The 25,099-nt window shown below is 40.3% G+C and overlaps 1 protein-coding gene across 6 annotated transcripts in view; it reads right to left on the bottom strand.

Annotated features, from left to right (window-relative positions):
- The window catches only part of LOC128695724 (peroxisomal membrane protein 11C-like), a 342,218-nt gene extending 325,722 nt beyond the window's left edge, over window positions 1–16,496 (bottom strand). For 4 of the 6 annotated variants that reach the window (XM_070093447.1, XM_070093442.1, XM_070093445.1 and 1 more), the window contains exon 1: window positions 16,328–16,398. The gene's annotated coding sequence lies outside the window, so the exon portion shown is untranslated. Of the gene's footprint in view, window positions 1–15,917; window positions 16,042–16,327 lie in introns of those variants that run through there. The other 2 variants (XM_070093444.1, XM_070093443.1) reach the window with 2 other exon arrangements.
- Window positions 16,497–25,099: the final 8,603 nt, after the last annotated feature.

Below are 25,099 nucleotides of genomic sequence, written 5' to 3'. Positions count from 1 at the left end.
AGCCTATGTCTGTTGTAAAATCAATTGTGGCACTGGGGAGTTCCATGGGGTTGGATGTGAGTTTGGAGGATGTGGAAGAATTGGTGGAAGACCACAATGAAGAGCTCACCACTGAGGAGCTGCAAGAGCTTCAGCAGGAAGAGCAACACATTGCAGGTCAGAATCTTGCTGCAGAGGAGGAGGAAGAGAGATGGAAGAAGGTGCCTTCTTCAGAAATTAAAGAGATTTTTACTATGTAGGGTAAGATGGAAAGCTTTATGGAGAAACATCACCCTAACAAGGTTGTTGCAAGCCAGGTTGGCAACATGTACAGTGACAAAGTCTTGGGCCATTTTAGGGAAGTGTTAAAGAGATGCCAGAAACAGCTCTCTCCACAGTTATTTTGTGAGACAGGACTCCAGTGACTCTCAAGGTGGTCCTAGTGGCATTAAGAAACAGAGAAGAGAAGCAACCCCAGAAAAGCAAATGGTACCTGAGGTGTTGATGGAAGGGGATTCCCCTTCCAAACTATAAACAATCTACTCTCTCTCCTCCTCCAGTCTCCCATACACTAAGAAGAATCTCCAATAAAGGTAAGTGTTATGCTGTTAATGTTTCATTCATCATTTCCCATTGTACTGTTTATGTACTACATGCATATTTCATGTTTAAAAATTTTTTGTTTTAATACTTCTGGGTGTCAGGAACGGATTAATTGTATTTACATTATTTCTTATGCGGAAAATTGATTCGTAAATCGTAAATTTCGTTTATAGTAACGGCTCCAGGAACGAATTAATTACGAACAACGAGGGACCACTGTATGTGTATGAAATTTGAATCTATTATCAAGGTGGATTCCTATGAATTTTCCCACTGTTAGCTTTGTGATAGGTGATCCGTTTATCATTATGTTAAAAGGGACATCTGTAGCTCTGTTACCAACTGAATGAAGTAGGTTTTGTCAATGTTTAGTGTAAGTTTGTTAGTCCTCATCCAGGTAGATATTTTCTGTAATTCGGTATTTACAGTATTGGCTAGCGTGACTGGGCTCGGGTGAGAGAAGACGTATGTAGTGTCATCTACAAATAGTGTGGGTTTGAGTAATTGCAAAGCGTTTGGTAGGTCATTTATGTATAGGAGAAAGAGAAGAGGGCGAAGGACACTTCCCTGTGGGACACCAACTGTAACTGGTTGTGCGGAAGAGTTTGCCCCATTTGCGTACACATATTGGCTTCTGTTGCTGAGGTATGACTTGAGGTAGTTTCTACAAGTACAGTGGAACCCCAGTTTTCATCTTTAATACATTCCAAAAGGTCGGCCGAAAACCGATTTGTACGAAAACTGAAGTAACATTTCCCATAAGAAATAATGTAAATCCAATTAATCTGTTCCAGACACCAAAAATATTAACAAAAAATGCATTTTATTGAGAATAACTAGAGTTCCACATACATAAAACAATGAGAAATAAATATAACTGACTAATGAAATGGATAAATGAACATTTAACCCTTTGACTGTTTACGCCGTATATATACGTGTTACGCGCCACTGTTTCTGACATATTTATACGCATAAATTCTAGCGACTTCAAATCAAGCAGGAGAAAGCTGGTAAGCCCACATGTGAGAGAATGGGTCTCCATGGTCAGTGTGCACCATATAAAAAAAATCGGGGAGCCAGTGGTGCATTGTGGGAATGCCATTTCAGTTGTCCTTTTTCAGCATGTCTAGCGGTAAGAAATATGTGATTCCCCAGCAACTCTAGGACTCTTCTCTTCCCAAGTGATGCTCTAACACAGATGGAAGTGTCAGTGAAGATCAATTTCATGATTTGGAGGAGTTTGAGACCAAAAGCAATGGAGGAGGAGGAAGAAGAGGAGGAGGAGGAGGGGAGGAAGAGGAGGAGGAGGAGGGGAGGAGGAGGGGAGGAAGAGGAGGAGGAAGAGGAGGAGGAGAAGAAGAGGAGGAGGAGGAGGAAGAGGAAAAGGAGAAGAGAAGGAAGAGGAGGAGGAGGAGGAGGAGAAGAGGAGGAGGAGAAGAGGAGGAAGAAGAGGAGGAGGAAGAAGAGGAAGAGGAGGAGGAGAAGAGGAGAAGAGGAGGAGGAGAAGAGGAGGAGGAGGAGGAGGAGGAATTGGAAAAGGAGAAGAGGAGGAAGAGGAAGAGGAGGAGAAGAGGAGGAGGAAGAGAAGAAGAGCAGGAGGAGGAGGAAGAGGAGGAGGAGGAGGAGGAGAAGGAGGAGGAGGAGGAAGAAGAGGAGGAGGAGGAAGAAGAGGAGGAGGAGGAGGAGGAGGAGGAGGAAGAAGAAGAAGATGTAATAATATTGTTCCCTTGAAGCAAGAAAAAAAAAAGTCCACCCCATGACAGTGACAAGATAAGGGGAGATAACATCTGATAAGAGCTGACTTTGATAAGCGTAAACGAGGGTGGAGCTGATAAGAAAAGATTAGATGAACATCGCCCTCCCTTTGTTTTTGCTGGTACACAACCATTTCTGTCTGTCTATTTGTCTGTCTGTCAAGCTCCCTGTCTGTCCATCTAGCTCTCTGTCTCAGAGAGAGCCACAAGACTGCGTCATCAGGAAAGTAGGATGGAAGGAATGATGACACACGACCATTTACCTAGGATAACTACATAACACAACTGCCTGCTAATACTTTGCAGAAAACTGCTCAGAGAAGGTGTTTTGTCTTTGCACATAAAAAAAAAGTCCACAAAAATGCACACACACTGGTTTTATGTGTAAGGAGTGTAAAACATCATTGTGTATGACACCATGTTTCAAAGAGTTCCACAAGCTGCAGAACTTCTAGGAATATGTCCAGTGACTATATATTGGTATGTATATTATAGAACAATAGTAATAAAAAATTTTTTGTATTGTTTGCTTTTGTAAACAAGTTTTGTAAACAATATATTGATAATTATGTTTGTGTGCTTATTGTGTTGTATACAACGAGTGTATATATGTACATTGCATCTTACTTTGGTCTCACAGGCCACATAAGTTATGTGAAAAAATAAAATAGTGAAAAAAACAACAAACCTTCAAATACAAGTAAACTAAAGTTTACCGGTGAGTGGCAGTCGCCGCTGTTGCCATACGCGGCTCATTTTCTGCAAACTTCACAACTCTATATCTCGGTAAGTACTGATGGCAAAAACTTTTTTTTTGGACTAAAACACTCAGAAAAATAATCTTAACATTTTCATAAGAAAAAATAATTTTTTTTTCGAATATTTGGCAACATAGAATGACAGTTTCAGAGAGGGGCCTGAAACAGTCAAAGGGTTAACCTCACTTTTACCTTTACTGAAGACTCTTGTTGGTGTACAGAAGACGGTGAGGAGGGGAGAGGGATTAGAGGTTATTGTTTGGAAGGAGAATCCCCCTCCCCAAGGACTTCAGGTATCAAGCCCATACCTGAGGTTGCTTCCCTTCTTTGTCTTTTACTGGCACTAGGATCAGCTTAAGAGTCACTGGATCCTTGTCACACAAAAACTCTGTCCGGAGAGGCCTGTTTCTGTATACAAGTTATGGTACACTACCAACACTGCACATAAGTTGTGGTACACTACCAAACACTGTAGTACACAAGTTACACTGTACACAAGTTATGGTACACTACCAAACACTGTACACAAGTTATTGTACACTACCAAACACTGTACACAAGTTAAGGTACACTACCAACACTGTACACAACTTATGGTACACTATCAAACACTGTACACAAGTAATGGTACACTACCAAACACTGTACATAAATTATGGTACACTACCAAACACTAGCTGCTAAAACATAAGTTATAGTACAGTACCAACAGCATAGTCACCATACATAAGTTATGATGCACTATCAACACTACAGTCACTATACATAAGTTATGGAACACTATCAGAACTACAGTCACTATACATAAGTTATGGTACATTATCAACACTACAGTCACTATACATAAGTTGTGGTGCACTATCAACACTACAGTCACTATACATAAGTTATGGTGCACTATCAACTATACAGTCACTATACATAAGTTATGGTCAACTATCAATGCTAGTCACTATACATAATTTATGGTGCACTATCAACACCACAGTCACTATATATAAGTTATGGTGCACTATCAACACTACAATCACTATACATAAGTTATGGTGCACAATCAACACTAGTCACTATACATAATTTACGGTGCACTATCAACACTACAGTCACTACACAGAAGTTATGGTGCACTATCAACACTAGTCAGTATACATAAGTTATGGTGCACTATCAACACTAATCACTATATATAAGTTATGGTGCACTATCAACACTACAATCACTATACATAAGTTATGGTGCACTATCAACACTAGTCATTATACATAATTTATGATGCACTATCAACACTACAGTCACTATACATAAGTTATGGTGCACTATCAATGTATGGAGGAGGAGACCACGCAGACTTGAATAACTATAGGCCAATATCCAACTTACACCCTCTCTCTAAAATCTTTGAAAAATTAATCCATAAGCATATCTATTCCTACCTCATCTCCCACAACATACTCAACCCCTGTCAATTTGGGTTCAGGCCTAATAAAAATACTGATGATGCTATTATCCACATGCTAGAACATATTTATACAGCAATAGAGAAAAAAGAAGGCCCACTGGGGATCTTCATTGACTTACATAAAGCTTTTGATACAGTTGACCACGACTTGCTCCACATAAAATTGTCGCAATATGGTATAAGAGGGCATTCCCTCAACTACCTAAAGTCATACCTCAGCAACAGAAGCCAATATGTGTACACAAATGGGGCAAACTCTTCCGCACAGCCAATTACAGTTGGTGTCCCACAGGGAAGTGTCCTAGGCCCTCTTCTCTTTCACATATGCATAAATGACCTACCAAATGCATCGCAACTACTCAAACCCACACTACAGTGGACCCCCCGCATACCGTTGGCATCACATAACGTTAAATCCGCATAGCAATGCATTTTATCACTAAAATTTTGCCTCGCATAGCGCTAAAAAACTCGCTCAACGCTATTCGTCTGAGACGCGTCTATGTGAGGCCTGAGCCAGCCTCACATGTTCCGCCGGTGGCAATGTTTACAAGCCAGCCTGCGCGGTAACATCCAAGCATACAATCGGAGCATTTCGTATTATTACAGCATTTTTGGTGATTTTATCTGCAAAATAAGTGACCATGGGCCCCAAGAAAGCTTCTAGTGCCAACCCTGTGGAAAAAAGGGTGAGAAATATTATCGAAATACTGTGGTACCATGGTCAACTGCTGATGCTGCTGCTGCTGTAGCACTGTCAGCTGCTGCTGCTGCTGTAGCACCATCAGCTGCTGCTGCTGCTGTACCACCGTCAGCTGCTGCTGCTGCTGTAGTACCGCCTGCTGCTGCTGTAGCACCGTCTGCTGCTGCTGTAGCACTGTCAGCTGCTGCTGTAGCACTGTCAGCTGCTGCTGCTGCACTGTCAGCTGCTGCTGCTGCTGCTGTAGCACTGTCAGCTGCTGCTGCTGTAGCACCGTCAGCTGCTGCTGCTGCTGTACCACTGTCAGCTGCTGCTGCTACTGTAGTACCGTCTGCTGCTGCTGTAGCACCGTCTGCTGCTGCTGTAGCACTGTCAGCTGCTGCTGTAGCACTGTCAGCTGCTGCTGTAGCACTGTCAGCTGCTGCTGCTGCTGCACTGTCAGCTGCTGCTGCTGTAGCACTGTCAGCTGCTGCTGCTGCTGTAGCACCATCAGCTGCTGCTGCTGCTGTACCACCGTCAGCTGCTGCTGCTGCTGTAGTACCGCCTGCTGCTGCTGTAGCACAGTCTGCTGCTGCTGTAGCACTGTCAGCTGCTGCTGTAGCACTGTCAGCTGCTGCTGCTGCACTGTCAGCTGCTGCTGCTGCTGCTGTAGCACTGTCAGCTGCTGCTGCTGTAGCACCATCAGCTGCTGCTGCTGCTGTACCACTGTCAGCTGCTGCTGCTACTGTAGTACCGTCTGCTGCTGCTGTAGCACCGTCTGCTGCTGCTGTAGCACTGTCAGCTGCTGCTGTAGCACTGTCAGCTGCTGCTGCTGCTGCACTGTCAGCTGCTGCTGCTGTACAACCGTCAGCTGCTGCTGCTGGTGCTGTAGTACCGTCTGCTGCTGCAGTAGCACCGTCTGCTGCTGCTGTAGCACCGTCTGCTGCTGCTGTAGCACTGTCAGCTGCTGCTGCTGCTGCTGCTGCTGTAGCACTGTTGTTGGTGTGGCTTATTGAGAATACCAAGGAACAATTAACCCCAGAGGGTTAGCCACCCAGGATAATTCAAAAAAGTCAGTGTCATCAAAGACTAACTTATTTCCATTGTGGTCCTTAATCTTGTCTCCCAGGATGCAACCCACACCAGTCGACTAACACCCAGGTGAACAGGGAAAAATGCCTGGAACTAGTGCTCATATTGGTGAATTTAAAGCCAGCAAAGGTTGGTTTGAGAGATTTAAGAATCGTAGTGGCATACACAGTGTGTTAGGGCATGTTCTGGAAGAAAATGCCAAACAGGACCTACAGTACTCAGGAGGAAAAGGCACTCCCAGGACACAGTGTCGCATCAGTCATTGCTGCATCTTCAATAAAGGTAAGTGTCATTTATTCTTCATTTAGTAGAGTAGTACATGTACAATATATATTGTGCAAGTACTACTCTACTATTGTGCATGTATCCTTCTCTTTGTGTGTAGGAAAATGTATATTTCATGTGGTAAAATTTTTTTTCATACTTTTGGGTATCTTGCACGGATTAATTTGATTTCCATTATTTCTTATGGGGAAAACTCATTCACATAACGATAATTTTGCATAACAATGAGCTCTCAGGAACGGATTAATATCGTTATGCGGGGGTCCACTGTATATGCAGATGACACTACATACGTCTACTCTCACCCGAGCCCAGTCATGCTAGCCAATACTGTAAATACCGAATTACAGAAAATATCAACCTGGATGAGGACCAACAAACTTACTCTAAACATTGACAAAACCTACTACATTCAGTTTGGTAACAGAGCAGCAGATGTGTCTCTTAACATAATGATAAATGGATCACCTATCCCAAAACTCACAGAGGGAAAATTCCTAGGAATCCACCTTGATAATAGACTCAAATTTCAAACACATATACAACAAATTTCCAAAAAAATTTCCAAGACCGTAGGCATACTATCGAAGATACGGTACTATGCTCCACAGTCAGCCCTCCTGGCCCTATATCACTCACTTATTTACCCCTATCTCACCTATGGAATTTGTGCATGGGGCTCAACAACAATAAACCATCTCAGACCACTAATCACCCAACAAAAGGCTGCAGTCAGAATGATAAATTCCCACTACAGACAGCACACTCCACCAATATTCAAAACTCTAAACCTACTCACAATACAAAACATCCATACTTATTACTGCACCTACTACATACATAGAACACTTAACTCTGATATTAACCCTCCCCTCAAACATCTCCTTGCCAACCTCAACAGAACACATGACCATAACACAAGACAGATCACTCTTTTATGTTCCTCGTGTCCATCTCACGCTATGCAAAAACTCAATGCACATAAAAGACCCTAAAATCTGGAATTCATTACCTGTGAATATAAAAGAAACACTGTCTGTTTATAAATTCAAGTCTCTTCTCAAAAATCACTTACTCACCCACAACTAAATAAATACTTAATAATTGTATCTCATATATGTCTCCTTATTGTATCTCATAAATGTCAACCTGTGACCCAATCAAACTTTGTTACTATTTAACTTCATTACCTAACAGAATACTCCATTCTACTGATTACACAGCAACACAGTAAATGACCATATGACCTGTCTTTGTAATACTCATCTGTACTAAATTGTTATCTGTTTTACAATAATTTTTGTACCACTGAATATATCACTGCTTAGTTAATCTTAAGTTAATTTTAAGCCTGCCCATAATGCTCTGCAAACAAAGGGCTTTGGCATGTTGCACTTTAAAAACTGTATTCCTTGTACTTCTCTGTATCATGTTCAAATTAAATAAATAAATAAATAAATAAATAAATAAATAAATACTGATTGTACAGCAATGCAAGCAACCATACGACCTGTTTTCGTAATACTCATTTGTGCTTAATTGTTATCTGTTTACAATAATGTTTTACCACTGAATACTTCATTCTTTACTTAATCTTAACCCTTTGACTGTCGCAAGCCCCAATCCTGAGGTGTCTCCTGGTGTCGCAAAATTTAAAAAAAAAAAAAATTATTTTTTCTTATGAAATGATAGAGAATCTTTTCCCGATTGTAATGACCCCAAAAAAACGAAATTTGATGGAAAACTGACGGAATTATGCTCTCGCGAAGTTAGCGACCTCGGCGCTGTTTACAAATCGGCGATTTCGCCCACTTTGAGCCATATTTTCGGGTAATTTCATTGTTCCAGTCGCCCAAACTCATAGCTATTTCTTTAGAACTTCATTTTTTCTATCGATTGAAACTGCCCATTTACTGATTTCAACTACCTAATAATGTGGTCAGAAATTTGCAATTTGGCCAATTTCACGAAAACTAAAAAATATGACAATTTCAAAATAAGGTCCAGAATGAACAATGCAGACATTCCTGGCTCTAAAATAACGTTTTCTTTGTTCATCAGTCACGTCTCCAGGCCCCTCTGATATTACTCTTGCTTTCTATTTTGAATTTTTATTCAAACAAAAAATATTAGACTTACTATTATGCAGACTACTGCAATGCTGTAATAACTGTATAAATAACATCAACCCATTCATGACTGCATATTAGAATGGCTAGTTGGACATTTATTAGACAATGGCATCATTTGTTTACTTTTGAACATTGGTAAAAATCAAACATTTCCCCTACTTTGAGCTCCATTTCTAGGTTCTTTTTATAGTAAAATCAATCAAAAACACCTCTATTTCTGTAATATGTTTTCCATTCTATCAAATGAGACCAAGAAAACGAGAATACAACCATAAATACTATACGAAAATAGACCACAAAGTCGGCATTTTAATTAAAAAAAACGGTCGGAGTTTTTTTTTCTCATTATGCACTGCGTGCTCCAGGATTTTTTTTATATGGTGCACACTGACCACACAGACCCATTCTCTCACATGTGGGCCTACCAGCTTTCTCCTGCTTGATTTGAAGCCGCTAGAATTTATGAGTATATATACGTCAAACACGGCACCTCGTAAAACGTATATATACGGCTGCGACAGTCAAAGGGTTAAGTTAATTTTAAGCCAGCCCGTAATGCTATGCATTCAAGTGGCTTTGGCATGCTGCATTTAACTGTGTTCTTTTGTACTTCTCTGTATCATGTTCAAATTAATAAATAAATACACAAATAAAAAAATAAATGGTGCAGTATCAACACTACAGTCACTATACATATGTTATGGTGCACCAAAAACACTATAGTCACATTACATAAGTTATGGTGCACTATCAACACTACAGTCACTATACATAAGCTTTGGTGCCCTAACAACACTACAGTCACTATACATAAGTTATGGTGCACTATCAACACCACAGTCACATTACATAAGTTATGGTGCAGTATCAACACTACAGTCACTATACATAAGTTATGGTACACTATCAACTATACAAGTACTATACATAAGGTATAGTCCACTATCAATGCTAATCAATATACATAAGTTATGGTGCACTATCAACACCACAGTCACTATATACAAGTTATGGTGCACTATCAACACTACAATCACTATACATAAGTAATGGTGCACTATCAACACTAGTCACTATACATAATTTATGGTGCACTACCAACACTACAGTCACTATACATAAGTTATGGTGCACTATCAACACTACAGTCACATTACATAAGTTATGGTGCAGTATCAACACTACAGTCACTATACATACGTTGTGGTGCACCACCAACACTATAGTCACATTACATAAGTTATGGTGCACTATCAACACAAGTCACTATACCTAAGTTATGGTGCACTATCAACACTAGTCACTATACATGTTGTGGTACACTATCAACACTACAGTTACTATACATAAGTTATGGTACACTATCAACACCACAGTCACTATACATGTTATGGTGCACTATCAACACTAGTCACTATACATAAGTTATGGTGCACTATCAACACTACAGTCACTATACACAAGTTGTGGTGCACAATGAACACTACAGTCACTATACATAAGTTATGGAACACTATCAACACTAGTCACTATACATAAGTTTTGGTGCACTATCAACACTACAATCACAATACATAAGTTATGGTGCACTATCAACACTACAATCACAATACACAAGTTATGATGCACTATCAACACTACTATCACAATACATAAGTTATGATGCACTATCAACACTACAGTCACAATACATAAGTTTTGGTGCACTATGAACACTAGAGTCACTATACATAAGCTATGGAACACTATCAACACTAGTCACTATACATAAGTTTTGGTGCACTATCAACACTACAATCACAATACATAAGTTATGGTGCACTATCAACACTACAATCACAATACACAAGTTATGATGCACTATCAACACTACAATCACAATACATAAGTTATGATGCACTATCAACACTACAATCACAATTCAATTCAATTCAAATTCAAAGTTTATTCTCTATAAGGATTACAATGCTGAGTTTACAGAATTTGGTTATTGTGTGGTTTACATGTAGTAAAATAATAATTACAGAGTGTACCACTAGAACACCTAGCATGGCTAGGCATTTCGGGCAGACTTAAATTAAATCTTAAGTTTAAAATATTACAAAATTATGTGGTAAGTTGGTATTATTGCTAAGTGACTAAATACTAGTTTGTGAGTATAGCAATGTGAATGCTTTTGTTTTATCACTATACATAGTTTCGGTATTGGAGTTTCACAGGCCAACTTATGACTAGTTAAGATTCATTATTTTGAGATTGAGATTGATATTTCTGTTTATGGTCAAATGGGTGAGTGAGTGTAAGTGTTAACCAACAGGTGGTATTCGTGTAATTAGTTGACAGGGTGTATCAGGGAGATAAGATGTTTTCTGATGGTAGTTTTGAAGGTGATGAATGTGTCTGCATTTTTAGAATTTTCAGGTAGGGTGTTCCAGATTTTAGGGCCTTTGACATACATTGAATTTTTGTAAAGGTTTAGTCGGACACGGGGAATGTCATAGAGATGTTTGTGTCTGGTGTTGTGCCTGTGGGTGTGTTGCTGCAGTTGAACCCCAAGCACTGATAGCATAGGTGAGGTATGGATATATAAGTGAATGGTATAGTGTGAGAAGGGCAGTTTGCGGCACACAGTATCGTATCTTGGAGAGGATCCCAACCGTTTTGGATACTTTTTTGGTTATGTGTTGGATATGGGTGCTGAAGTTCAGGCTGTTGTCGAGATATAGGCCTAGGAATTTGCCCTCATTATGCCTGGCAATTAGAGTGTTGTCGATCTTAATGTTAATTTGCGCATCTCCTGCTCTGCTACCAAACATAATGTAGTAGGTTTTGTCAGTGTTAAGTGTAAGTTTATTGGCTGTCATCCAAGTCGATATTTTGATCAGCTCCTCATTAACAATGGTGTTGAGGGTGGCAAGATTAGGGTGTGAGATGACATAAGTCATGTCGTCAGCAAAGAGAATGGGTTTCAGGTGTTGAGATACGTTTGGAAGATCACTGATGTAGATGAGGAAGAGCAGGGGACCAAGGACACTTCCCTGCGCAACTCCAGTATCAAGTGGCTGTGTTGTTGATGCTGTGTCTTTAATGGTGACATACTGATACCTATTAGTAAGGTAAGATTTGAAATATGCAAGTGCATGGCCTCTTATACCATAATGGTCAAGTTTGTGGAGTAGGATGCCATGGTCTACTGTGTGAAAAGCTTTTCTTAGGTCAATAAAAATTCCTAGTGGATATTCCTTATTTTCCAATGCTGTGTAAAGCAGATCTAGCATTTTTATGATTGCATCGTTAGTGCTTCTATTTTTCCTGAATCCAAATTGGCAGGGGTTGAGTATGTTTTGTGCCGTTATAAATGAAAATAGTCTCCTGTGCACGAGTTTCTCAAAGATTTTGGATAGCAATGGTAGGTTTGATATTGGCCTATAGTTGTTTAAATCTGTAGGGTCACCGCCTTTATGTATTGGTGTAACCCTTGCCGTCTTGAGTAGTTTCGGGAAGGTGCTAGTTTCTAGTGACTTGTTAAAAAGTAATGAGATAGCATGCGAGAGGACATGGGCCCTATCTTGTAGAATAATTTTGGGACATGAGACAGATTCCCTGAGTTATTTTTAAGTGACTTTATAATCTCGGTGACTTAAAAAGTTATGATGCACTATCAACACTGCAATCACAATACATAAGTTATGATGCACTATCAACACTACAGTCACAATACATAAGTTTTGGTGCACTATGAACACTAGTCACTATACGTAAGTTATGGAACACTATCAACACTACAGTCACTACCTGGAGCTTACCTGGAGAGAGTTCCAGGGGTCAATGCCCCCGTGGCCCGGTCTGTGACCAGACCTCCTGGTGGATCAGAGCCTGATCAACCAGGCTGTTACTGCTGGCTGCACGCAATCCAACGTACGAGCCACAGAACGGCTGGTCAGGTACCATAAGTTAAGGTACACTATCACACTAGTCACAATACATAAGTTATGGTACACTATCAACACTATAATCACAATACATAAGTTATGGTGGACTATCAACACTACAATCACAATACATAAGTTATGGTGCACTATCAACACTACAATCACAGTACATAAGTTATGGTGCACTATCAACACTACAATCACAATACATAAGTTATGGTACACTATCAACACTACAGTCACAATACATAATTTATTGTGCACTATCAACACTGCAGTCACTATACATAAGCTTTGATGCACTATCAACACTACAATCACAATACATAAGTTATGGTGCACTATCAACACTAGTCACAATACATAAGTTATGGTACACTATCAACACTACAATCACAATACATAAGTTATGGTGCACTATCAACACTACAATCACAATACATAAGTTATGGTGCACTATCAACACTACAATCACAATACATTAGTTATGGTGCACTGTCAACACTACAATCACAATACATAAGTTATGGCACACTATCAACACTACAGTCACAATACATAAGTTATGGTGCACTATCAACACTACAGTCACAATACATAAGTTATGGTGCACTATCAACGGTAGTCACTATGGTACACTATCAACACTACAATCACAATACATACGTTATGGTGCACTACCAACACTACAATCACAATACATAAGTTATGGTACACTATCAACACTACAATCACAATACATTAGTTATGGTGCACTATCAACACTACAATCACAATACAATAGTTATGGTACACTATCAACACTACAGTCACTATACATAAGTTATGATACACTATCAACACTAGTCACAATACATAAGTTATGGTACACTATCAACACTACAGTCACAATACATAAGTTATGGTGCACTATCAACACTACAGTCACTATACATAAGCTTTGATGTACTATCAACACTACAATCACAATACATAAGTTATGGTGCACTATCAACACTACAGTCACAATACATAAATTATGGTACACTATCAACACTACAATCACAATACATAAGTTATGGTGCACTATCAACACTACAGTCACTATAGATAAGCTTTGATGCACTATCAACACTACAATCACAATACATAAGTTATGGTGCACTATCAACACTACAGTCACAATACATAAGTTATGGTACACTATCAACACTACAATCACAATACATAAGTTATGGTGCACTATCAACACTACAATCACAATACGTAAGTTATGGTGCACTATCAACACTACAATCATAATACATAAGTTATGGTGCACTATCAACACTACAATCACAATACATTAGTTATGGTGCACTGTCAACACTACAATCACAATACATAAGTTATGGCACACTATCAACACTACAGTCACAATACATAAGTTATGGTGCACTATCAACACTACAGTCACAATACATAAGTTATGGTGCACTATCAACGGTAGTCACTATGGTACACTATCAACACTACAGTCACAATACATAAGTTATGGTGCACTATCAACACTACAGTCACAATACATAAGTTATGGTGCACTATCAACACTACAATCACAATACATTAGTTATGGTGCACTATCAACGGTAGTCACTATGGTACACTATCAACACTACAGTCACTATACATAAGTTATGGTGCACTATCAACACTACAGTCAATATACATAAGCTTTGATGCACTATCAACACTAGAGTCACTATACATAAGTTATGGTGCACTATCAACACTACAGTCACAATACATAAGTTATGGTAGACAATCAACACTACAGTCACAATACATAAGTTATGGTGCACTATCAACACTACAGTCACAATACATAAGTTATGGTGCACTATCAACGGTAGTCACTATGGTACACTATCAACACTACAGTCACTATACATAAGTTATGGTGCACTATCAACACTACAGTCAATATACATAAGCTTTGATGCACTATCAACACTAGAGTCACTATACATAAGTTATGGTGCACTATCAACACTACAGTCACAATACATAAGTTATGGTACACTATCAACACTAGTCACAATACATAAGTTATGGTGCACTATCAACACTACAGCCACAATACATAAGTTATGGTACACTATCAGCACTACAGTCACTATGCATAAGTTATGGTGCACTATCAACACTAGTCACTATACATAAGTTATGGTACACTATCAACACTACAGTCACTATACATAAGTTATGGTACACTATCAACACTACAATCACTATACATAAGTTATGGTACACTATCAACACTACAGTCAATATACATAAGTTATGGTACACTATCAACAGACCATACAATAAGTGTCAGGGGCCCGAGACTGTTCAACTGCCTCCCAGCATACATAAGGGGAATTACCAACAGACCCCTGGCAGTCTTCAAGCTGGCACTGGACAAGCACCTAAAGTCGTTTCCTGACTAGCCGGGCTGTGGCTCGTACGTTGGTTTGCGTGCAGCCAGTAGCAACAGCCTGGCTGATCAGGCTCTGATCCACCAGGAGGCCTGGTCACAGACCGGGCCGCGGGGGTGTTGACCCCCGGAACTCTCTCCAGGTAAACTCCAGGTAAACTAGTCACAATACATAAGTTATGGTACACTCAACACTACAGTCACTATACATAAGTTATGGTACACTATCAACACTAGTCACAATACATAAGTTATGGTACACTATCAACACTACAGTCACAATACATAAGTTATAGTATACTATCAACACTACAGTCACAATACATAAGCTATGGTACACTATCAACACTAGTCACAATACATAAGTTATGGTACACTATCAACACTACAGTCACAATACATAAGTTATAGTACACTATCAACACTACAGTCACAATACATAAGTTATGGTACACTATCAACACTAGTCACAATACATAAGTTATGGTACACTATCAACACTAGTCACAATACATAAGTTATGGTACACTATCAACACTACAGTCACAATACATAAGTTATGGTACACTATCAACAATACAGTCACTATACATAAGTTATGGTACACTATCAACACTACAGTCACAATACATAAGTTATGGTACACTATCAACAATACAGTCACTATACACAAGTTATTGTGCACTATCAACGGTAGTCACTATACACAAGACGCCTCACACAATTAAGTCACAACCTGTCAAACTGGTTAAACCATAATTCACCAACAATAAAAAAACATAATAGCACTACAGACCAACGCACCAAAAAATAAGGTGAAAATAAATTCCAATGAAGAGTGTGATAATTATGTTACGTGGACGAGTTGTTCTTTAATACAACGTAATCATTACACAGCATGTTTGTATTGACTTATCTTTTTTATATTAATATAAATGAAATACCAACAGTTGTTTATGTTACACATCAGTTTGTTTAATGTCTGGTAAATAAGTGGTAGTGATATTATTACATTGTTTAACAATACTGTTTTATCCTAGGTTCTACTCTACGCAATTTATTAAATATATGAAAGCACAAAATTATTATAAAGCCTAAATAAATATTTAGAAGGGAAGGCGAAGGTTGGCAAGTCTCAGTGACACTGCTGTTGACACAGTGTTATACCCACTATACCACTGGGGGTGTCATTCTTCTCTAGTGTTATATATTACCATTAATTAAGAAGACCACAGTAACACTAATGTTTTTCTTTCGTCAGTCACACCATGTTACCTGTTGTTATTGTTGTTGTTGTTGTTGGATATAAGGGTTAAGACTGCTCGAGGACCACCTGAACCTTGGGGCAGCTACCTGCCCTCACACGTCACTCAACCAACCTCATCACAAGAATGATGATAAGATAGAATAAGATTTTGTTAGAGGTTTTAACCCAGAGAGTTTGCTACCCGTACAGTGTTGGTGGAGGCGGAGAATCGGATAAATACTCGCATGCTCTCATATATGAGTGATACTCCTGATGCAGACATACTGACTCCTCACCAAATATATGGACGGAATTTGGAAGCTGCACCTATCTATAGAGATAATCCTGAGGAAAGTGATGAAGATTACAATGATACGACGGTGTTGTGTGATAAATTCAAGATGTTAAATAAAGTAATTAATCATTAGCCCATTGTGTGGCGTAAAGAGTATCTTCTTACTCCACGTGAACATTTTTATGGTGCGCCAGAGGCAGTTAATCGGCAGAACATTCAACCAGGTGATATTGTGTTAATTGATACTGAGCAACATCGAACATTGTGACCCCTGGGCAAAGTAGTAACATTATACCCAGATGCCCAAGGTGTTGTCAGGAATGTCAAAGTGTTGTGTTGTAGTCAGGAAAGTTTGTATACCATTATTAAATTAATTCCCTTAGAATTGAATGGTATTCTATCAAATGTAAACGAAAATCTAAAGGAAAGTGACGCGAGTGATACTGAAGATGACGCTGACCGAGTAATACAAGTGACGCGAGTGATACTGAAGATGACGCTGACCGAGTAATACAAGGAGAATTGTAATAAGGCCTACTAGGAGAACCGCCGCTCAATCTAGGGCTGGCTGGAGCCGTTTATTGACTTAAGACTTAGGGAGATTGACACAAGTCAGTCCATCTATCATCATTCCATCATGCAGGAGGAGCCACATGTCTATGGTGCATCCAAAAAGATAAGCAGACTCTTGGATGTCACTACTGCCCGGTTCCGGCTGGGTTACAAGTATCTTTGGCAGGTTAAATCACCACCACCAGATGTAGACCAAACGAAATGTAAACTTTGCCAGATAGACTATTGTCACACCTTGCGTCATTATGTACTGGAGTGTGATCAAATTAATGAATTTAGAAACAACTCACTCAGAAATGTTCAAGAAATGGCAAAGTATTTTATCCACAGTGGTATATTGCAGACCATTCTGGAGAAATACCCTGACTTTGCTAGCTGTAAATAATGCATTACCATGTGTGTGTGTGTGTGTGTGTGTGTGTGTGTGTGTGTGTGTGTTCTCACCTATTTGTACTCACCTATTTGTGGTTGCAGGGGTCGAATCACAGCTCCTGGCCCCGCCTCTTCGCTGATTGTGTGTGTGTGTGTGTGTGTGTGTGTGTGTGTGTGTGTGTTTGTTCTCACCTATTTGTACTCACCTATTTGTGGTTGCAGGGGTCGAATCACAGCTCCTGGCCCCGCCTCTTCGCTGATTGTGTGTGTGTGTGTGTGTGTGTGTGTGTGTGTGTGTGTGTGTGTGTTCTCACCTATTTGTACTCACCTATTTGTGGTTGCAGGGGTCGAATCACAGCTCCTGGCCCCGCCTCTTCGCTGATTGTGTGTGTGTGTGTGTGTGTGTGTGTGTGTGTGTGTGTGTGTGTGTGTGTGTGTGTGTGTGTGTGTGTGTGTGTGTGTGCGTGCTTGTGTGTATGCATATATCTGTACGCTCATGTGCATGTGTCTGTGCGTGCACCCTCGCGTGTGTGTGTGCGTGCGCGCGCTCGTGTGGGTGTATGACCTACTTAATAATAATAATAATAATAATAATAATCTTTATTTACTACAAGTACATGTACATGGTATACAGTCCTTTGTAACTTGTGAGTTCATTACCTTGTACCTAGTTCAGCCATCCAAACTTTGGGGCCCAGTCCCTGGATCCATTACGTACCTCTGTAATCTGTAAATACCTTTGTAACTTGTCATGATTGTGACTAGACCTACCCGGAGTTCATTACCTTTGTAATTTGTGAGTTCATTACCTTTGTAAATTGTGAATTCATTACCTCTGTAACTTGCTCAGCTATCAAAACTTTGGAGTCCAGTCCCTGGACCAATTATGTACCTCTGTAATCTTTTGACTACCGCCCACAGGATGGGTATGGGGTGCATAATAAACATATTAAACTAAACAACAATGACATACTACTACACAGAAAGCCACTTGTTATGCTGAGCATCTCGGGCAAATTAGTTCAGTGTCCCAGGATGCGACCCACACCAGTCGACTAACACCCAGGTACCCATTTTACTGATGGGGAACATAGACAACAGGTGGAAAGAAACACGCCCAATGTTTCTACTCTGGCTGGGAATCGAACCCAGGCCCTCGCCGTGTGAAGCGAGAGCGTTAACCACCAGGTCACCAGAGCCATTTAGTATTTATATGTCATTACAACTGTGACCAGGTGTTGACGTATCAGTGGCTCATTACTTTGTAATTTGTTCATGATTGTAACCATGTATAGGAATGAGGCTGATTCATTACCTTCGTAACTTTCCATGATTGTGACCAGATCTACTTGGAGTTAATTACCTTTGTAACTAGTTCAGCTATAACTTTGGGGTCCATTCCCTGGACCCATTATGTATCTCTGTAATCTTTTGACTACTGCCCACAGGATGGGTATGGGGTGCATAATAAAGACTGTGGGAAATATTTTAATTTTCCGAAACTATAGTGTCTAATAGGTGTTTAATGTGTCGATATGGGTCAAAAATGTATTTGAAAACAGGATAGAACCAGGAGTTCCCTTTGCGCATGCGCGGATGTGCGGGGGTAGAGGTCGACTCGGGGCATGGGAGAGGCGGCAGTGTTTTGAATGTAGTGAGGAGGCTGGGAAAGCATGGAACCAGGAAATTGGCGTTCACGGCGGCCTAAGGATTAATATAGGCCTCATTTCATAATAGGAAGTGTCGTAACTGTTCCTGGTGGAGAGTGAGGGAACGTGATTTACGGGACCACCGTAATAGAGTGGTAAAATGAGTGAATAAGGGTAGGACCGGGTGACTGGCGTGTCGCCATGGACTGTGTCTCGGGAAAAATTACCCTTGGTTTAATCATCACTCATTGGTCTCAGATCTTAATGGAGTGATCTCTAATGTGTATAATAATTATGAGACATTAAATCGTCTTGTGAATTGTAATGTAATTAATGATAATAACACTAAGTTAAGAGAATGCGTGAAGTGAAATAAGTCGCCTTGCTCCGAGTGAACACGCTAGACCACGTTGTTCCCGTCACGAGGAAAGTGAAGTTCATTGAGTCACGACTTCTAAACCGGAACAAACCAACGGATACCTTGTCCTGCTGGAATGAGAACTGTGTCGGTGTAGCAGGACATCGAAATGAGATGGTGAATGGAGGAAATATGAGTATCAATCACCCACAGTTAAGTAACCCTTCTAGTTATAGCAGACTGATACTGGCCAGTTAGGTATGTTGTAATTGGATAGGTTATGGGTGATCCAGCTACATCAAGTGACCCCCAGAGAATATCTGGTAAGTGGTGGGATTATATACAAATGTTTTTCTTTGATGGATATATCCATGTGTAACCTACCCCCCCCCCCCCTTCATTCAGTTACATTAATATAATCTATACAGTCCACAATTAATTAGTAGCGCCGTACTTGTGGGTGCTATCCAATCTATACTGGTCTCGGATAGATATGGATAAGATTGTGAGGTCGAAGGCCCACCTCCAGCGACCAGAGGTGGTGAAGTTTTCTCACATATCTACACGGGGTGACTACAGTAAACAATATAGGGTTGTCTCCCAATGAGATTACTTGTATTTATATAATGTTGAGGTACATAAAGGTAATCACCCCTATAAAATTTTCCACAAAGATATTAAACTAACTGGAACCGTCTCCTAGAGGAGGAAGCAATTTAAATCGTCTAGCAACGAACTCCGCCCAGCCACAGTGTGGAAAATATTGTGCATTTCCCGCAATTATATTGTATAATTTTTATAATGTAAATGTGCATGATTAACGCAGTACTGTTGGTCTAAAATATATTTGAAAGTGAAAGAGAACCAACAAAGAGGCTCTGCACATGTGCCAGGTCGGAGAGGGAATGCTGGGGGCATGGGTAGGCTGGCGTGGGTATTAGGCCTAGGACGTGGGTGTCTAGTTAACATGCAACCAGGAATTTGGCAGTTTCGACAGCCGAAACGTGATTAGTGGTCTCACTTCACAATAGGAAGTGTTGTAACTGTTCCTGGTGTATAATAAGGGACAGTAAGTTGTCAAAACCACCATAATAGGGTGGTGATAATGGAAAATAGTGAACGACACGACACCATGATGAGCGAGTTCATTGGGGAAAATACCCCTCGGCTCAATCATTACTCATCGGTCTCAGATCTTAATGGATCAACTTCTAACAAGTGTAAATTAATGGGACATCAAGTCGCCTTTGAACTGAGAAAGAAGTAATGATAATGACTTTAGTTTAAGGGAACGTGTGAAGTGAAACAAGTTGCTATTCCCCGAGTGAGCACATGTTAAACTCGAGGCCCTGTTCCAAGGACCACGGAGTTTTTACGGAGTCTCGTCTCCTAAATCAGGACAACCCAAGTGATATCATACACAGGGAATGTTGCCTCTCCTCGCCCACAGTTAAATAAACCTTCTTATTATATCTGTGGAAAATACTGTATATATTTACGGAAATATAGTATTTTATATGTAAATTGATGGTTTATATTGTATTTAATAAAATTATATTATAAAAAATGGGAAGTTCTGCGCCTGCGCAGAGGTCAGTCACCATTGTGTTTTTGAATGAGCCAAGAAAATGTTAGTGAAAATAAGAAGTATTTTCGTCGCTCTAGAGGTTATATTGGGCTTAAACCTCTCAAATAGGAGCCAAAATTGTTGGATGTGCATTTCTGCATAATTTGAGCATTAAATCGATGTACAGGACGGCTCCAGGAACCTCAGATAAGCTATCTAAATTATGTTTGTAATTCTGGCCAGTATTATCATCAAAAATTTAGTTAGAGGGAGGTTTTTGAGTATTATACACAGTAATCTCCAGACTAATTGGTGAGTGTTATGATTATAAATTCTCCTTCTGTTATATAAATGTGTATATGTAATCGTTTATTAATTTTAATATACAGTCCACAAAAAAATACAATAATTTTACCAGAATTCCTGGTGTGTATGTACATTTCATTTGCAATTAATAGAGGTCTAGAGCAACTTGTAGAGAGATAGATGGTAGGTATCGAAGGGGGACAGTTTTGCGACCTAGGTGTCCTAAAAATTCCTACTTGTATCTGTAACTTTGATAAATAATAATTATCTCTGTTACCATATACTTGTATGTATGTGTTGTGATAGAAACACAGGCCTTATCTCTAGGCTTTATTGAACATAGAATCTTCATAGTACTTCTGCAACAACAAAATATAATGACTAGTACATCTAATAATAGCTTCTACAGGGATGGTGATGTCTTGCATATGTCAAGAGAAAAGTTATAACTACAGGCCACATATTTAAACTCACCATGTAATCTGCATCGCTGATAAATGGATAAAGTAGGAGAGAATCACACACCATGTGTTGGTGCCCATGACACACACCAAACTGTTGTTGTTGTTAAGGGCCCCTAGAGGTGGTGCAGTATTATCCTGCTGCTGCTCCCCACAGGACCAGTATCACTACAATCTCCCCCTTCTAAAATATCAGAGACAGTAATCTCCCAAACTGTTAGGTGGGCGACGTACACGTCCCGACCTTCGTAGCCCTTGAGCCTCTTCACCAGGTTCGATATTTTCCAGCGGGGTTTGATTAACTGCTGGAGCAGAATCCTCTATTTCCATAGGGGTAGTCTCAAGGGGCTTTCCAGGAGAAAATGAAGCATCTTTCACATCTATTGGTGTATCTTGAGATTCCACACTAATAGGGATTTCAACTGGGGCTAAATGTCTTGTAGATACTGTAGTCTCTTCACCATTTTGGTAGCGAATGTGGGCGTAATGTGGATTAGCTTGCAGGAGCTCTACCTCTTCCACTAAAGGATCCGTCTTGTTCATCCTACGGTGACTCTTCAGGAGAACGGGTCCAGGATGACATAACCAAGTGGGCACGGAGGCTCCCGTAGAGGAACGACGTGAATAGTTGAGGAGTCTTTCATGAGGGGTTGCATTAGTAGCTGTGCACAGCAGTGATCTAATAGAGTGAAGAGCATCAGGTAGGACAGTTTGCCAGTGTTGAACAGGTAGATTGCGCGACTTTAATGTCATTGTAACTGCCTTCCATATAGTACCATTGAACCGCTCCACTTGACCATTGCCTTGAGGGTTGTAGCTTGTTGTTCTGCTGCAGGCAATACCTTTGCTAGCCAAAAACTCCTGAAGTTCGTTACTCATGAACGAGGATCCCCTGTCTGAATGGATATAAGCTGGCATACCAAAAATAGAGAACAACTGTGAAAGACAACTAATAACAGTTGAAGCAGCCATATTTGCACAGGGGAATACAAAGGGAAACCTTGAATATTCATCTACTATGTTAAGGAAATACCTATTCTGATTTGTGCTTGGTAGAGGTCCTTTGAAATCTATATTCAATCTTTCGAAAGGCTGGGTGGATTTTATGAGATGAGTCTTCTCTGGCTGATGAAAGTTTGGCTTGCACTCTGCACATACTCTGCATGCTCTGATCACTTGTCGCACATCTTCCACTGAGTAGGGCATGTTCTTTGATTTGACAAAATGGTACAGGCGTGTAACTCCTGGGTGACACAAAGCCTTGTGGAGAGCTGAGAGTGATTGCAAATCATGACATGCTGCTCCACAGTGGGACCTAGAGAATGCATCAGGTGAGATGTTCTCTTGACCCGGTCGGTACAGAATATCAAAGTCATAACACGATAGTTCCATCCTCCAGCGTAATATCTTGTCATTCTTTATCTTACTTTTGTGCCTCTTGTCGAACATATACATCACGGACCGTTGGTCAGTCCTTATGGTGAAATGTCTACCAGTTAAATAATGCCTCCAGTGGCGAACTGCTTCTATGATGGCCTGGGCTTCCTTTTCTACAGCAGCATAACATTTCTCTGATCCTTGAAAAGTTCTCGAAAAGAAGGCTACTGGTCGTCCTGCCTGAGATAAGACTGCAGCAATGGCAATGTCAGATGCATCCGTTTCCACTTCGAATGGTAGGGACTCATCAATGGCTTGAACTACTGAGTTTTCAATGTCCTGTTTGAGAGTATGGAAAGCGGCTTCTGCTTCCTTTGTCACAGGAAATGTGGTAGCACTCAATGGGCGGACTTTACTTGAATAGTTGTAGATCCATTGTGAGTAATAAGCAAAGAGACCAAGAGTTCTTCGGAGTGACTTTTTGTCTTGAGGCATTGGAAGTTCCCGTAGAGGTCGTAGTCGTTCAGGGTCTGGGAATATTGAACCTCCTTCCACTACATAACCAAGGATGCTAAGCCTTTTAGTTGAAAAAGTGCACTTTTCCTCATTGTAACTGATATTTTTCTTCTTGGCGGCTTCCAAAAACTTATCAAGGTTTGCATCATGTTCCTCCTGGGTCTTGCCACAAATGGTAACATTATCTAAATACGCGTAGGTTCCCATGAGTTGCTCTTCCTGAATGAGTGAATCCATAATTCGTTGGAAGCAGGCTACCCCATTGGTGACTCCAAAAGGGACTCTGGTAAACTGATACAGGCCATCACTAGCCTGAAATGCTGTGTATGGTTTATCTTCATTCCTTATAGGGACTTGATGATAGGCACTCTGCAGATCAATTGTGCTAAACACGTAGTACTGAGCAATTTTGTTCACTGTATCGTCAATTCGAGGTAGAGGGTACCCATCAAGAAGTGTAAATTTGTTGATTGTCTCAGAGTAATCGATAGCCAGTCTCCGTTTCCTATAACCATCTTTAACAACAACAACCTGTGCACGCCAAGGGGAATCACTCGGTTCTATAATACCCTCCTTCAGCAGCCTCTGAGTTTCTTTCTCAATGAACATCCGATCCTCATAAGAATAGCGGCGTGACTTAGCTGATATAGGATGGCAATCCGCGGTAAGATTTGCAAACAGCTTTGGTGGGTCTACCCTTAAAGTGCTAAGTCCACAGACAACAAGAGGAGGCAGTTCACCTCCATATGTTAAGGTGACACTACCATGCAGCTTCTGAAAGTCCTGACCAAGGATAACATCAGAGCACAGTTGTGGCAGAATAGCTAAATGTACATCTTGATAATCCTTTCCATTAACTCTGAGATTTACCTTACAAAACCCTAAGGTCTGAATAGAGAGAGATGTTGATGCCATGGAAACGGTACCTGATGAGTGATGTAGAGTCAAGGAGAGCCGTTTAACTAAGTCAAGGTTGATGAAACTCTGAGCTGCCACTATCAATAAGACCATCTACTTCTGTTCCTTTGATGAATACTTTCACAACTGCCTTTGACAGTGAATTTGGAGTAGCCGCTAAAGTATGTCGTGCTAATGCATCAACAAGAGCTATTGCCTCCACACATTCCAGTGATCATGCGACTCTAGCAACAGTGACCTTTCTTGTGGCATTTATGGCACATTGCTTCACGAGCAGGACACTTTGGACGTGGATGTCTTGAAAAACCACAAAAGAAACACACCGTACCTGCTGCTGCTGTCACTGAG

This window comes from Cherax quadricarinatus, chromosome 42 (genome assembly GCF_038502225.1).
Source record: "Cherax quadricarinatus isolate ZL_2023a chromosome 42, ASM3850222v1, whole genome shotgun sequence".
In the NCBI taxonomy this organism is placed as follows: Eukaryota; Metazoa; Arthropoda; class Malacostraca; order Decapoda; family Parastacidae; genus Cherax; species Cherax quadricarinatus.
Note: the sequence above shows the minus strand (reverse complement) of the source record. Positions and strands in the feature narration are given on the sequence as shown.